At 46.7% G+C, this 15,207-nt stretch overlaps 1 long non-coding RNA gene across 2 annotated transcripts; it reads right to left on the bottom strand.

The window, feature by feature from the left end:
* Window positions 1-10,290: 10,290 nt before the first annotated feature.
* Window positions 10,291-14,085, bottom strand: LOC127327530 (uncharacterized). 2 transcript variants are annotated; one of them, XR_007868596.1, is made up of 3 exons: window positions 12,922-14,085; window positions 10,759-12,805; window positions 10,291-10,616 (listed from the first exon to the last, which is right to left on the bottom strand). It is a non-coding gene; the product is annotated as an uncharacterized lncRNA (long non-coding RNA). The 2 variants fall into 2 exon arrangements; XR_007868595.1 differs by having other exon boundaries at window positions 10,291-12,805.
* Between the last annotated feature and the right edge of the window lie 1,122 nt (window positions 14,086-15,207).

Below are 15,207 nucleotides of genomic sequence, written 5' to 3'. Positions count from 1 at the left end.
AGGGCCATGAATTATATCTTCCATGATTTAATCGGCAAATTAGTGGAGATTTACATCGACGACGTGGTGGTCAAGTCTGTGTCAGTAGAAGGGCACTTGGATGATTTGCGACATGTCCTAGACCGAACTAGAAAATTCGGACTGAGAATGAATCCAAAGAAGTGCGCTTTTGGTGTAACGGCCGGTCAATTCCTAGGGTTCTTGGTACACGAATGTGGAATCGAGATCGGCCTGAAGAGTCAGGATGCTGTGCGCACTATGAAGCCACCCACCACGAAGAGAGAACTCCAGTGTCTCATCGGCAAGATCAACTTCATCCGTAGATTTATCTCCAACCTGTCAGGGCGAATCGAACCATTTATGGGTTTGGTGAAAATTAAGTCCGATGAAGAATTTTATTGGGGGGCAGAGCAGCAGCAAGTGTTTGATGAGATCAAAGAGTATCTGACGAAGCCACCTGTGCTGATGCCGCCCCAGCAAGACAAGCCATTCTATATTTATCTGTCGGTAGCTAGCACTTCCATCGCTTCAGTGGTGGTGCAAGTTTATGATGGCCAGGAGAGAGTTACTTTCTACCTCAGCAGGAGGATGTTGGATGCAGAGACGAGGTACCCTGAGATTGAGAAGTTGTGCCTCTGCCTGTTTTTTACCTGCACCAAGCTACATCACATCCTGTTGACAGCGGAGATCATTGTCATATGCAAGTCAGATGTTATCAAACACATGCTATCGGCTCCTATCTTGAAAGGCCGACTGGGAAAATGGATGTTTGTATTGTCGGAATATGATCTCCGGTACCAACCTGCGAAGGCAGTCAAGGGACAAGCGTTGGCCGATCTTATCGCGGAACGAATCAACACGGATATTGCAGTACTTTCCGTACGTGCATGGGCCATGTTCTTCGACGGATCGGCTTGTGACGATGGTTGTGGCATCGGGATTCTACTCGTGTCGCCTCGAGGAGCAACATTTTCTTTCTCCATCAGACTATCTACCCCTTGCACCAATAATGTTGCTGAGTATGAAGCTATACGCAAGGGAATGGAGTTACTGCTAGAAGCCGGAGCAGAAGCGGTGGAACTGTTTGGGGATTCCAAGTTGGTGATTTCCCAACTCACGGAGGATTATAGATGCGAGAGTGAGTCGCTCTTCCCATTATGGATGGAATGCCGGGAGTTGATGACCCAATTTAGGTATATAAATTTCCATTGGATCCCAAGATCACAAAATACAGAGGCAAACAACCTTGCCCAGATGGCATCAGGCTATAGGGACGTAGCAGAAGGAGCCGATGTCCAGGTACAGTTCCTAGAACCAGACGACTGGAGAGCCGATATCTTCAATTACTTGAAAGATCCGGCTCGGGGGGCACCTAAACGGATAAGGTACAAGGCCATGAAGTATGTCCTTATAGGATATGACATGTTCTACAGAACTTTGGAAGGGTTACTTCTAAAATGTTTGGGAACAGCCGAAGCGAATCGGCTCTTGCATGAGGTGCATGAAGGCGCCTGTGGAACTCACCAATCAGCTCACAAGATGAAGTGGTTAATCAGGCGATCGGGGTTTTACTGGCCCACTATGCTTGAAGATTGCTTCAGATATTATAAAGGGTGCCAAGAGTGTCAGATGTATGGGAAAATTCAGATGGTACCCGCATCAGCAATGAATCCCATCATCAAGCCTTGGCCATTTAGAGGATGGTGCATGGATATGATCGGCAAAATCCACCCTGCATCGAGCAAAGGCCACGAGTGGATCTTGGCCATCACAGACTACTTCACCAAATGGGTGGAAGCCGTCCATATGAAGAAAGTAAAATCAGAGGACGTCATCGAGTTTGTGAAAGAACATGTCGTTCACAGGTTCGGGATTCCCCAAACTATTACGACCGATGGAGGTTCGGTCTTCGTTTCGAAGGAGATGAAAAAGTTCTGCGATGACATGGGGATCAAGTTGATCCGATCGTCTCCGTATTATGCTCAAGCAAACGGGCAAGCTGAAGCATCCAACCAGAGCCTCATCAAGCTGATCAAGAGGAAAATCGACGAGTACCCTAGGCGTTGGCATGAAGTACTGTCAGAAGCTTTGTGGGCTTATCGCATGTCATGTCATGGAGCAATAAAAACCACGCCATATCAGCTGGTCTATGGACAAGAAGCTGTATTACCGTGGGAAATTACGGCTGGCTCGAGACGGATTCAGTTTCAGAATGACTTGACAGCTGAGGAATATGCAGCCCTGATGAGCGACAACATAGAGGATGTGACAGAACTCAGACTTTGGTCACTGGAGAAGATCAAGGAGAACAAAGCCAAGGTAGCTCGCGCGTACAACAAGAAGGTGAAGCCAAAGGAGTTCCAAGTTGGTGATCTAGTATGGGAAGCTGTGCTACCTTTGGGGACTAAGGATCCAGCGTACGGTAAATGGTCTCCAAATTGGCATGGGCCATACAAAGTTGATCAAGTCCTGAAGGGTAATGCATATATGCTCGAGCAGCTTGATGGTGCAAAGTTCCCAGTAGCTGTCAATGGTCAACACCTCAAGAAATATTTCCCAAGTATGTGGGAAGATGGACAGTGAGATGTGCTGGCCGATGCACGAAATCGGCCAGTAAAAAAATTAAAATTATATGGAAAAACATACAAGGTACAGCCGATGCGTGGACATCGACTTGAGGAAATGTATGCAAAACAAAAATTAAAATTTATATGGAAAAAACATACAAGGTACAGCCGATGCGTGGACATCGACTTGAGGAAATGTATGCAAAGCGAATGAGTACAAAGTACAGCCGATGCACAGGCATCGACTCGAGACCAAAAGCCGATGCACAGCCATCGACTCTAGAATTACAAGCACAAACTGCCACATGCGCAGGCCCTACTGAAGGAAAGTTTCTAAGGCGCGGAGTGCACCAGCACGGACGTGATCCACCTCTGCGATCTCGGCCTTGTCGTCATCATCCTTGCCTGTCACCAGTTGCTTGTTCAAGGCACGTATCTCTGCCAAGTCAGTTTTCAGTTCAGCCTTGAGGCCTTCTGCTTCCCGTTGGGAGCGAGCAATGGAAGCTTCCTTGTCACAGATGAGCTCTTTGGTGACCCGCACCTTTTCTTAGAGATCCTTCAGCTCCTTTCGCAAGATCTCAAGCTCAGCAGTGCTGACAGAGGTGTCAGTCTTGCCATCCAAAGCTACCTTTTTCTCGTTACGCCATTGACATTTGTCTGCAATATCGGCTTTCAGCGGGAGTTGGGCGTGGTGTAAGTCGATTCTCTGACGAGCCAACTGCACCCTTGACCTGAAGGCAGACAACGTCACGACTGGCCAGAGCTTCAACTGCAGCGTCACTGGGACGTGAGGCTAGATTTCTTCAAGAATGTTCTTCACCTCCTCAGAGTTTTCGACTAATGTCTCAATGGGTGAAGAAAGCAGAGCTTTGAGGCGTTGGAGTTGGTCAGCGATGACGCTGGGGCTCGGTTCATCACGTGCTGTGGAGTGGGCCGGCTCGATAGATTCAGGGTCGAACGACAGCAAGCCTGAGAGATCACAACCCTGACAAACAACAAAAAGCAGCATAAGTCTGCAGATCAGGGTAAGGGCAAGCCCAACAAAGGGAGCATACCTCTCCTATAACCATGGGAACAGTCGATGACGAAGCAATCGGCTGTGGCGTCTCTGCCTGGGGTTTGGCCAAGGTGGCAACTTGGTCGATGTCACCTTTAGAGGTTGTTACCTCCAGAGTTGTGGAGGGCATCAGAACTTCCTCGACATCCCCACTGGAAGTTTCATCAGTCTGCAAAAAAGATGGTGAGCCGATCTGGGCAGCAAAGCACAAGAACTAAGCTAGGAGGAGTTGGAGAGCCGTTACATTTGAAGCTTCTTGGTTCGAGGAAGGGGTTTGCTGATCCTTCCGAGCCCTCTTGGTGCATCGACTCTTTGTGCGTAAGCTTCCTTGCCCTGTTTTGATGGGAGCTTGAAGGGCAGCAGGTTCAGGGGCTGACCTTTTCCGGGAAGCCGATGGTGGCACATCTGGCTGTTTTTGCGTGGTGGTGTCCTCAGAGATGCCCGAGCTTGAGCCTCGTCGGCTGGACTGCGTCTCCTCGCTGGTATTGTCTTCAGTAGAGGTCTACAAGAGCAGGATTAATGGACACTGACATGCTATAAAAGCCTAGAAGGATGAATGGAACAAGATGGGGTATAGAACAGCTTACATATAAGCTTTCTGGAGCTGGCGCAGGGTTTTTGCCCTTCAAAGTTTTCCTGGCAGCTACTTTTCTCACTGCTGTTCTCGCCCGATCGAGGCTCGGGGCAGCTGGCCCTGAAGAGTCTTTACTCTTGGGAGCCGATTTTATTGGAATCGGCTGGCTCTGCATCACAACCTTTTTAAAAGGTGGTGAGTTCTTGCAGAAGAGGACCACTGGAGCTGGTGGGAGGAATTTGAAGGGGGATCCATCATCATTGATAGGCTCTGGGCCATCTTGTTGCTGCAAAGAAACAGAGCAGGGTTATAAAGCATCACTGGAAACTATCGCAAGGAAATTTGTGAGCAAGTGGTACCTGTTCTGCAGTATCGCCTTCAGCGTCAAGTTGTTTCAAAGAACGGTCCTAGGGCTCTCCTGAAGACATGGGTCTTCCACATTGTCCACCAGATCTCAAAGTCATCAGTCGAAGAGATGAAGGATAGATTGTGAGGGATTGGGATGACTAGAGCATCAAAAAAGGAGTAACATCTTTGACTGGTGATAACATCGTGCAAGTCAGCCCCTGCTCTCGGTTAGATGGTGGAGAAAGAGGTGAGGAGACACCTGCCCAAGACCGAATTGCCGGCCTACTACGACCGGGCCGGGTAAGATTCATAACCAGGTTTTATGATCCCGTTTGAGGTGCTCATGCCAACCGGGAGGAAGCGAGGACGGATCATGATGGAATATAACCGCCGAGTCTTTGTCGTCATCGGCAAAGCTGTCTAACCCGAAGGAGACCGGATTTTCAAAATTTTCGGACTCGATAAGGAAAGAAGAGAGGGTCATCCAGGCCCTGGTAAAAGTTCTGAACCATCCCGATGCTTCCTTGGGGTTCAGTTTGCTGCCTGGAAGACTGTACAAGGCTTGGCCGTAGCTGGTACAGCGGATTGGCTTCCCGTTGGTGTTTGGAAAGGTACAGGTAGCCAAAGGTGGAAAGTTAGGGATGTGGTTCTGGAAGTACAGTTGAGCCCATAACTGAATAAACCACCAGGGGCCTCCCGTTTTAACTGTCTTTTGGGAGAATAGTTTGACAGACATCAGTTGGAGGTATCGATAGACTTCTCCCAGAAACAGCTTGCCAATGCCAAGTTGGGTGCCTTTGGCAAGTTCATAGGCCAAAGAGAGATAGTTCTTGGTGGGAGCGAGGGAAGGACCACAGAATATGAAATGCTCCAACCAGAAGTTCAAGAAGGCCGTGTGTTCTTTCTCGGTTACAGGGCCCTTGGTTTTCATGTGGCGTCTAAGATAGGCACCCCAGTTAGTGCACTCTTCCTTAGAGGAGAGTTTGAATGGCACTTTTGGCAGCATGAAAGCAGAGGGGCTGGGGGATGAAATGTCTAGGCCAGTGATCATGGCCACGTCCAGCAAGGTTGGCGTCATGGGGCCATGGCCAAACATGAAGCAGTTTAGCGCGTCAGACCAAAAGTAGCCGATGGTTTTCAGGAGATTTTCATGTTTCTCAAGGAAAGACAATGACAAAGACAGAGCATCGGCTATTCCTGTGGTTTTCCATTTGGCTTGGTGAGTTTTAGCTACTCTATTGTACCAAGAAACCCAGTCCTCAGGAGGGTTAGGCCAGGCTCGTAAGCAGTCGGCCCAGGAGGTTAGATCCAGGTTTCGGTTCACGAAGGGAATCCTATTGGCCACGTAGGAAATCAAATTGGATGGATTTTCGGTGGAACGGGGACCAAGGCAAAGGGAATTTGGAAGAGAAGGATGCGGCAGAAGAATGTCTGAAACCTAAAATTAATGATGAGACCAGGCATTAATTCAGGAGTTTTGCCGTTAAATCTAACATTACGCTCAGGTGACTTGGGGCGGTTAAGGATTACCTTCAGGCCCGAGACCGTGGCGTTGGCGCTGGATGATTCCGCCATTGGGTTCTCTGCGGAGTTTGGATTTGCGTGTCCAAGATCTAGGGTTCGCGCGACTGCGGTCTGGACCTGTTCGATTGGAAATTTGGGGATCTGAATTTGAGCAAGGTTTGCAGGTTACCGTTTGAGGGGGTGACTAAATTGACCTATCTCGTAATTTATCGTGAGGGACCGATGCGTTGCCATCGGCTCATTGAGCATTGACCAAGTTGACAATCGGCAAAGTCAGTATCAGGGGAAATCGGCTAAATTAGCATAAAGGAAATCGGCAAAATCAAATTAAAGGAAATTCTTCATTGATAACGGGATTTCTTACATAAAGAGCTGATTGCTCTCAAAAGGAAGTACCAGGGGATACATTGCCCCATCTACTACTACTGATCCTATGCTAAGGATCCTATCTATGGGCCGTCGCTGCCCTCGTCATCGCCGTCGTCGCCGCTACTCCCGGCTGGCTCGTCGTCGCTGCTGCTGCGGCCGCCGGCAGGGCCCTCGTTGTCCTCGTCCTCCTCGTCAGCGTCGTCGTCGCTGTCGAAGTCGCTGAGGTTCCCCGGCCAGGGGCAGAAGCGCTTGGCCGGCGGCTCATCGGAGGAGGTGTCGTCCTCCTCCTCCTCCTCCTCGAAGGAGGTGAAGTCGTCCCAGGAGAAGCGATCGTCATCGCTCTCCTCCTCCGTTTCCCCGTCGGCAAGGAAGCGGAGGTCACTCTCCCCGTCGGTCGAGGACTTGTCGTCCTCAGACCAGACGGAGAAGTCGTGGCTGGACTCATCCCCGTCTTCTATGGCGCGGCGAATGTAGGCCTCGTGGGCCTCCTTCGGGTCCCACTCCGGCGTCGGCTCGCGGGAGGGGGAGGACTGGAAGGAAAGACCCGACGAGGCAGAGGAGGAAGAAGACATGGTGGCAGAGGAGGGCTTTTGGAGTGCTAATGCGAAGGGGATGAAGAAGTGAACTGCAGGATGCGGTTAAAATAGAGGCGATATAGTGGAGATGATTCAATGCTGCAGCGGTTCCCGAGGATGTGGTGCCAAAACCGTCAAATCGTGCGGAGGAGTTGAGATGGCAAGGCAACATGATGAAGGGATACCGTGGCGGTTCTGTTCTGCCCCGATTTGACACGACGAAGAAAGGGAAAAACAGAGTGGTTTTGGAATAACTATTGCCAAAACCAGGGGGGCATGTGTTATCGCCAGAATTTGACCGCATTGGAGTTGGGCCGTGATGAAGATGGGCTTGGAAGATTTACATCTAAGAGGAGTTTCTGAATCGGCCTTGGGGCTAGAATTTGGGCCAGCGTGCCCGTTTATCTGTAAATAATAGTAGTGTACGTGTCGGTTAGGATTAAGAAACAGAGTCTAGCTCGTACACGGTTGGGTTTATGCCCACGTTAGACAGTCTACGGACTATAAATATGTATCTAGGGTTTCTGAAATAAACAACGATCAAGTTCGCAACAAACCAATCTAGGCGCATCGCTACCCCCTTATTTCGAGGGTTTCTTCCGGGTAAGCATCATGCTGCCTAGATCGCATCTTGCGATCTAGGCAGTATACGTTTATTCGTTACCTGTATTGCTCGTGTTGAAGCCTTTTTGATGGCGAGCAATACCTTTATCTTAGATGTTCGTGGAGCTAATTCTGGTGTTCTTACATTATGCTTGCTTGGCTTATAGCTCCTCGACATCTAGCTGCCCTTGCACCTATTTGGGTGTAAGGGCAGCGCCTTGCTTAATCTTTGTTAGGTAGATTTAATCTGTTATAGTCGTTCCTTGCCTGCCAAGGATTAGTTTAATATCTGTATGATTAGGCCTTACAAACGGGTTGAACGATCCAGCAACATGTTAGGTTTGGTTTGCTAGTCCAAGAAGGGATGATCCGGGGGTCAACATTATGTTGGTTTTTAGGCCTTTTTGAGGGTTGGTTTTCCTGTTATCTTCCATGTTTGCCAGGCTCAACTACGTGTAGGATGTTCCGATTATATGGTGAAAACCCTAGACTGTCGTAGATTAACTTAGCTTGATTTGGATAAAGCAGGATCCCCATGTTACCTTAGGTTGTACGTAACATGGGTGGGTCGGCTCCTTGAGCCGATTCACAGGATAACCTAAGAGCCGATCGAGGATCGTATTTAATGTTTACGTGTCTACCATGCAGGAAATCTATTGAAGCACGTCCATCACCTTCCTGATCAGGTATAGATCAGGTGGCACGCCCGCGCATCCGCTCGGACGTGTGCCAGAAGCAATTGCGGGCCGTTGACCGAGGGACTAGGGCCCAGCTAGTAGTCCTAGGAGCCTCCCGGCTCTTCGTGTTACTCGCCGCTGACCGCCGGTGGCAGTTTTGGCAGGCAACAATCACATAATGTAATTACAACACATAAAAGGTTGAATACTTGATACTAGTACATGTGATCGGATATAGAGCATTCATGTGATGATGGCTAGTTACTATCCTCCCAAAGAACAAGAAGGGTAAACTTAATCAAGAAATTATCAGCACCAAAGAGCAAGAGCAGACATATATTTCAACGAATGTTAAGACTCGTACACCCTAGAATGCTCTCTTTAGTAACACCTAAACTTGATACTCTTCCAAACTCAATAAATATTTCTAAGGTATATATATATATGTATTTACTTTGTTTATACACTCTAAAATGCGCTACTAAACATGCACACATTTAAGGGTACTTGGACTTAAGAAGGGCCATAGACATATTTTTGGAGTAATAATGTGATACTTTAGAATAGATATAGTGTGAAATCTGTTGTAACATAAAGTAAACATGGAAAGCCACATTCTAATGTATTTTGTAATAAAAGACATTAGTAGTGTACAAAACATATTTACTATATACTACACGATTACATTGTTAATTATGCTAGCAATTCCTAAATGATAGTGTTAAAAGAGTATTTTAAAATTTGTATAAACAAACTATAAGATATATATGTTGACTAAATTAGTTATGAGGAAGTAAAAAATCAACATAGTATAGGCAATATTGAACGAGCCCATCTACTTCAGGAGTCGGAGCAACAGAACTTTCGTCGGTCGGGTGAGAGGAGTAAAGAAAATAATGCCATATTTCAACTCTTCCACCTGTAAAATGTTAAAAAAATGAACTACGACCTTGCAAGCTAAAGACTGCACATAGTAAGAACAATAGATTTCGGATAATGTATATATTTTTAAAAAGAATTCTTGTTTTTTTCATGTTGACATCGTATAGATTTGTGTCTTTTCCATGGCTGCCAAGTCCCACGAAAAGTACATTCGTTACCTCCTAGTAGGAAAACAGTGACGCGTAAAAGATGGCTTTTACATGCAACTAGATGGACCAAGCGCGTCTTGCCGCGCCATTTATTGCTATTGTCGTTTAAATATTATTTTCACGTTTAGGATTTACGTCGATCTTTTGTTAGGAGGTGCTACAAAGAACTTTTTGACTTTTTGATGTGAACTGGAGCTCTCCCCTTCAACAGGAATGCCGCGTACTGTAGCTGGGTCTAGACCATTGTCCGGCTCCATGGATTTTGTTGTCGAAGGGTTAGCCAAGCTCAGGAGTTGCATCGCAAAGTACAGAATCAGATTTAGGAGGCGGACATGATGACTTGAAGAGAGCGGAGGGTTGACGTACATGCCCTAATATCCTGATCATTAATCACGAGATCAGGACAACTGTTATCCCATTTTACTCCGGTGTGTACTGTTCGGGCTCTCCAAAAGCAGGGCTCAAAACTACTTTCATGTATCAAAATATATCAATGGTTGCAATATGATATCTAAAAACAGGAATGGGCGGTAACAAATGTTAATATAAAATCCGTTTAATAGAAAATTATGGTGTGAAAACACTACCAGAGTATATGAGCTCATAAACACAATCATAGTTTGAGCTCACGAGCTTACAAACGAATGTTCTATTTATAGGCTGGTAAAAGGACATAGTTATACAATTATACAAGTTCTTCAGTCGTGTTTTTCCTTTTGAAAGATTGTAGAAACCATATCAAGTTCAGAGAAACTTGCAAGTATTACATAAAAAGATAAAGAGGGCCAATCAAGCCAATTTACGAATTACTCATTGCTCAGTAGGTTGCATAAAAACATGTTGCAACCTTTCTAATTAGCATTAAGAGTAATGCAGTAAAAAAGTATTTGTTCTGGCATAAAAGATGGTCTAAAAAAGCATGTTTGCATTTACAAAGGGTACATCAGTATTACCAAACCAATCGTTATTAACCATATACCAAAAGTAAACCACAGTTGGTCATTTCCTTTAGCTAAAACAACAGAGGAAACAATTGTTATCCATTTGCTACCAGATGACCGCAAACACGTCATTTTGACCCCTGATTAGGTTTGATGTATAGGTGGAAGGCCTCCATATATACCAGATAACGATGATTTGATAAGCAGCAAGAGGCTTCTGTGCCTGGTGCATGTAATTAATAAGGTCTACACAGGCATACCTCACAGCACCTCGCAACCTTGTTGTTCACCTGCGGCAAGAAGAAAACACCTTTAGAAGGCTTGCATTAGTTGAGCGAATAGAGGAACATCTTCTAAGATGACCTCAATACGGGAAAAAATATTTTTTTCATTTCATTTTATTTGGCCAAGAAAAACAGGTATCAGCTATACATGGATTTGCAGTGATCTCTGTAATGTGCTCCAAACCACATTTCCAAGGTATCTGAAACAAATTATAGAAAAAATAGGAAACAAAATTACAGGTTATTGTATAAAGAACTAACACATAAGAGATTCTGTGACATGTACTATGTGGGTGTACCATGAGCTCAAAATGGTATTATCTCATAACTTAATTACCTCACATGCTATTCTGAAACAGCTAAGAGCAGTTCACATGCTATTCTGAAACAACGAAGGATACATGATACTTCACATTTCCCTCTACTCTTGAAGAAACCATCAATAGAATAAGAGTAAATTAATAGGACAAAAGTAGGCCTGATTTCTCAAAGAGCTCTATTCTGAAAATATTTTAAAAGGATTGTATATTTTTCTGCATATAAAAGGATTGCAAGAGCAACAGATAATGCTCAAAGTATACCACATCATTTCCTCCACAACAAACACATACTTCCTCCTACCACACCCATGACGCACAGGGAAGAAACCAGCAAAAGCTAAAACTACAGACGACATGCGGGCTCAATCGACATATTCAGGTCAACCACAGTACGTAAACACTGTATTCGGATGACTCATCAACAAACCAAATATCGGAGTGGGGGACCAAAACATATTCAACCAATAAAATCCTCACCTTGCATCTGGAAATGTACACAACATGGGCTCCAAAACCAGATAGTATCGCTGTAATAAAATGAGACATTATAGACACAAACATCACACAAGCTAACCACAACAAAATTTTAGCGTTTAAAACTTTAAAATGAACATAATAATTTAAATACATCATTGAAGCCAGTGGCTACAGATGCACATAGTATATGCAGAGGGTTTTATCTAACTTCAGATATTGATCAGAAATTTCAGCTGAATTAAAATTTGTCTAAGCCCAAAGGCCAGGCGATAACTATACATGGAGAGCAAGAAACAAATATAGCTAAGAAAAGTATTTCAGGGCACGCAAAATTGTAATATTTAATGAGTTCAGACGACATTTTCTTATAGCTAGCTTGCTGAAATGCACGACAATTATATACCACCAGCATAAATATTTTGTAGATTTTACATATCCCAATTTGTGGATCATCTGATCTCATCATTTTGTAAAGTGGTGGCCTGTTCTGACTTGAGAAAGCTATAGTTCTTACCAGACGGGACGATCCTCCAATGCTCTGGTGAAAGACGCCAGCTTGAGGTCAGAAGAGATACGAAGGCAAGCCATGGAAAATGTGGTAAAATTGATCAGGATACTAAATACTTGATTGTCCTAAGGGTGTACACAAAGTTGAGGTTCTTATTACTATCCTTCATATCCCAGGAACCATTAGGTAAGCCACTCTAGCAAAAAAATAATAAGGTACATCCTTTTAATGTATGGATACTGAATACTTGATTTCTTGACAATTATGCCTGTGTTTGCTTTAGCAAGCACATGATTTCAAACAAAATGTATTCCAACAAAATTTCTGAAATCGAAAGCCAAAAATATAACAGTTAGTTCATTATCCTATGATGAGAGCATTCACACGTCCCAATGGACATCATAATCTATGGAAGGATGTTTGAATATTACTTTCAAATAAAATAATTACATGCTCATAAAACATAGGATGGCATAGATGCTAGTTTAACCGTCAGGATATTCCTATTCTGTTCAACTGTAACCTCCTAGCTGTCGTGAGTAAGGAATTAATTTGTACAGTCGAATATTTAATTCAAAGGTTTTACATAAATAGTATCAAAGCCGTTGCCACCTTAAGAGTTTCTTGATGCAGGGGCTGGGGTTTTTCCCCTTTACGAAAAAAGCTTAGAATTTCCTGTAGATCAATTTAATCCAGTTGATTGGGATGAATTATCCCTTCAAGATTTTCATATAGAGCTGAAAGTAAGGAATGCTTATGCATGTGTGGCAGAAAAAACACAAAAAGATAGGAAATATTAGTTAACACAATGTCTAAGTGGATATCAATACAATACCTTTTACTCTTTCCTGTGACCGCTTGAAAGGCTTAGTAGTATGTTCTCGTTTGACCTGTTCAGGAATGACAACAAATTCAGTCTACTAAACAAACAACAATACCTAGTAAAAGTTTTTTTTTTCATTGCCAATTAATGTATCAAGCTCATGGGGGAGGGGCAGCCAGAGACCTTGTCACATGGATTTGAGGTCAGGAATCAGAAGCAGAGTTTTCCATCTCATACGCGGCCGACGGTACCGGAGAGGCGGAGACGGTACCTGAGAGCAGTTAACATATGTTTCTCTAGTCCTCACATTGAAAACGAAAATCTCAAATTTGAGCATGCATGGCCCTGGCTATTTGCTGCCGCTCCTGTTTCACTTCGTTTTTATCCACTACTCTAAAATCTGATGGCTGATTTTCGTTGAACTCAACTATTCCATATTTCCATTTATTGAACTTAGCATATGAATCAATCAGTCGATCAATGGGGCGCATAGGAATCACAAGTAGCATCAATTTGTGACCCATCACATGATCCCAACCCACAAATGGCACAAGAGGAAACAGAGAAAGGAAAACACCATCTATTTGGCTGGCACTTACAGCGAACGTGGGAGGACAGTCGACCAACACCATCCCTGTCAAAACACTCTACCCGTTATTCCTCCACGAGCAGAGCCAGCGCCGCCGCCGATTGTTGATGGCATTGTGCGGCCATGGGTGATGGATCCCCCATTCCTCGTCCCCAAGACTGAGCCGACGCGCCCCTGCTTGTCGTCGACTTCCGCGCCGCGCGGTCCCGGGAGTTCGCCCAGCCTGACCAGGCCCAGGCCAAGCCGACGCCGCCGCTAAAAGATGTGATATGCGCCGCGTTCCTGGGAGCTCGAGCCCTCCCCCAAGAACAACTCGGAGTTCGTGCACTGCCTCCACCTCGACAATATCTTTGCCTGCCTCTCCAATGCGCCGCCACCGCCTCTCTCGCCTTCATCTTAGCCTCCGTCTCCTCCAACCTCCAGCACCAGCGCCAGGCCAAGGAAGCGGCGGCGTTTCGGTGGGGAGAACGGATCCGGCCGGAGGGGAGGAGCTTTTTTGCTGTTGGGCGGCCACCGCATCGCCACCCAAACCCGCACGCACCGCCGCAACTCTCATTGAATCCTGCCGCTGCAACAAAAGACAGGGAAGGCAGAGGAAGACCGAAGCATCTCAAACCGACCTCGCGAGCCTTCTCCCGGCTAACACGTCACGTACATGCGACCCTCGACGCTGAAACACAGTGACACGCAGTCACACGAGGTGGGGCCCGCGAAAAGGACTTGCAGAGCGCCCAGGGACGTGCTCAACCCTGGGAGCTTAGTGCTCTTTAGGGATGTGCAGAGAAGGCGGGAATGCGTGTGGATCGAAAACGGGGTCGCACGCCGGATTTGACAATGTACGTACGTTGGCCCTTGTTTTCGTTGCTGCACCGGACACAACGGGGCCGCAGCAATTAAGTGCGTCATCATCACAACATTCGGAAGAAATACTAGAAAACTGCATAGTGCCGCGCGGGGGCGTAAAATGAAGACCGGATCGAGCGGTATGGCGATGCACCGATGGTAGCCAGCATGGCGCGAGAGCGCGACCGGCATGGCATGCCCACAGCACACGGCTCGAGCGTGAGCGGACGGAGACCGGCGCACGGGGCGCAGCCTTCCCCCACACTATTGCGCGCGATGCGGGTGCCCGTGCCGGTGATGGGCTCTGACCGCGACGACTCGGCGCGCGCGCCGCACCGGCATCAGTCGTCGCCGCGAGCGTGGAAGAAGTGGTGGAACCGCGGAGCACGGCACGGGTGGGTTGGGACTTGGGAGATCGACGTGTGCGCGGCGCTGTCGGGTGGACTCGCGCCACGGCTGTCGGTCCGTCCGTCCTTCGCCGTGCCCCTGCCCCCCGCCCAGGGCCATCGCCATTACTTTATCCGCTTCGTTTCTCACGAGACTGCTGCGTACACACCAACCGGACCGGACCGGACCGGACCCGGCCACCACCAGCGATCGATCGAGTACAGTACGTACTACTACCACAGCGCAGGGGAATAATTATGGCAAAGACCTGGTCAACAAAAATATATTACTCCTCCTGCTCCAGTACTCCCCTGGCCCTGGGTAAAAAGCTTTCGTCACTACGTGCACATGGCCCCACTCACGGCCGGCACTGGAGTGCGCCGGAGGAGCGGCGCGGCCGTACGTGCAGCTGTCTGAAATCCTGGATTATAAAACCCCGAAAGCAAAATCCGGCACAAGATCGTGTCGCTTCAAAGGAAAACCAGCTTTACAATGCTCACTAAATTAACCCTGCCCCTTCTTTTCGGTCAAGGTCTCGAGGCCGCGCAATTTCCATCCAGCTCTCGGCAGGCAGGCAGCAGAGCAGTACCTTCTGCGGCAAGTCGTGCATGTTCCCGGCCAAGTGCGCCTACTGGTGGAATATTATCAAA

The sequence above is a fragment of the Lolium perenne genome, chromosome 1 (assembly GCF_019359855.2).
Source record: "Lolium perenne isolate Kyuss_39 chromosome 1, Kyuss_2.0, whole genome shotgun sequence".
Taxonomy (NCBI): Eukaryota; Viridiplantae; Streptophyta; class Magnoliopsida; order Poales; family Poaceae; genus Lolium; species Lolium perenne.
Note: the sequence above shows the minus strand (reverse complement) of the source record. Positions and strands in the feature narration are given on the sequence as shown.